Genomic DNA, 2,101 nt, shown 5'->3' on the forward strand with positions numbered 1-2,101 from the left:
GTAGTCTATCGCAAAATTTAGGATTTGGGAATCCTGGGAAACACTTTTTTTCTAAATATAACCACAGCCTCTAACAAAACCAAATTTTGCAGATGTAAATCCATCAGGACTACCTTCTGATAAAAAAATGCTGAACTCTTTTCTCAACGATTTAGGTGTACTAAAAATTCGTAAAATCGCGGAAATCCTTGAAAAGTGCATATTTCCGTGAGAAAATTTTCAAACGCGTTAACAAGGTAGAAAGACATGCTTTGCATAGACCTGTAGGAGAACACCTCGTTTATTCGTGGAGAAAAAATTAGAAGAGCACGTTTTGTTAACTTGAAGAAATTGTTTTTTTCGGTGACATACTTGTGACGTAGGCTTCGCAGCGCGGTCACTGAGTATGAGCGCACCTTGCACCTGCTCACTTCGAAAAACGTAGTATAGAAATGAGATTATTGCGATAGAAATGCTGGAGACTGTTCTCTAACTTAATTAAGTCCATATTAAAAAGGGGATGTGCATATTGACCTTTTTCGACAGCCTCAATGGCGGGGCTGCAAGAGATTCATATCTTTTCTCGCTTTATGTTTTTGTTTTTGTTTTTCTTTTTTTGCTATTATGCGGCGTTCTCTGAATGAAAATTATCACAGAGCCGTTCTCGTTCCTGCTTACCACTCTGCACCCTCACTTATATTCATGGTACTTCAACGGTGGTTCAAGATAATTTCTACGTTCGACCTACGACTGTCACTCACACTTCTTTCCTCATTTCCAGTTGTGAGATCTACAACGGCAAGTTGTTAATTCACCACCTCTTCTGTCCTCGTATGCAGCCTCATTGCCACGGATCATCAATATATTACTTGTATTAATTACTTGCATTAAGATCACCAGCAAAATTTATCCAGCTGTACACTTTCTCTTAACCACTTCAAACACGCCTTTCGTTTCTTTCGTTGCCCTGAATTGTTTGAGGAGGTGTCCGGAGGCGTTTGAACTTCAATAACGTCACTTCGCAGCGCACGAATAATAAGGAGGACTGAACGTTGCCGCCAATGCTGCCACTTGTTTGCTTCCCTCGAAAATTAGTTTCCGACGAACTCTATGAGCTGTTTCTTTTTTTTTTGTTAAGTCAGTCAACATTTGCGTACGAGTTCCTAAAAAAAGGCAAAGTAATGAAAGGCGTGTACTTTGATGCAGGTCCTTGAGAATATGTGGCACCTCGAAATTAATCGACATGCTCGGAAACGTTCGTTCGTTTCTTGCTTTTATAGCAAAGTTTGCAATATTAATATCACCTCATCAGAACATAAAGTTAGCTCGTGAAAGATAAAAGACTTTACATGGATAATTTTTCGCACGCCGATGAACGCGAAAGGAGCAACGTGTGTTTTAGAAACTCTTTCGCGGTGACAGAACAAATGTTTCCTTCGATATGGTGGCGTGGAAGTGCTTTGCCTGCTCTTGTCACACGGGTTCCCGTATGCGAAACTTCATCATTCCAAGCCCTTCATTCAGAGGCTTTTTGCTAATAACAGCACGGCGTAAAGAAGAAGCCACACGCATTTATGAATGCCCTTTACGCCCGCACGCGGCGGGTATAGTATTGTTTGCTGACACTGGTTTCAGTTTGCCTGTCCCGTTTGGTTGTGGTCTAAAATTACATTTTTAATTTACCTTAGTGTACAATTGACGAGTTCAGAAAATCCCAGTGTTCTTTGCGCACGCATTGCATCCTGGGCGCTTGCTGAACAGGGGAACGAAGAATAATCCTTCACATTTCGCTTTCGCTGACCTTGACACGTCGTGGACAATGGACCGGTAGGGGAGAAATCGGAACAGTTTGGAGGCAACCTGTTTCTTTCGTATTAGTGAACTCCCACAGTTCAAAGGCACGCTAAGCACTCTGGGATTTTCTGAACTTGTCTATTGTTGGTCGTAGTTGTTTTATATACGAGTGTTTCACCTGATGTGTTATAAATTCATATTTAAAAAAAAGTCCTTGTACGAAAAAGATGTGGACAACGATATTCATCTTCGGGGTGCTTTTGCCATGACTTAGGGATCATTAGCTTTCTTTCGCGGGAGGTTGAATTTTCTGAATTCAACTCTAAAT

This window comes from Ornithodoros turicata, chromosome 2, assembly GCF_037126465.1.
Source record: "Ornithodoros turicata isolate Travis chromosome 2, ASM3712646v1, whole genome shotgun sequence".
Classification (NCBI taxonomy): domain Eukaryota; kingdom Metazoa; phylum Arthropoda; class Arachnida; order Ixodida; family Argasidae; genus Ornithodoros; species Ornithodoros turicata.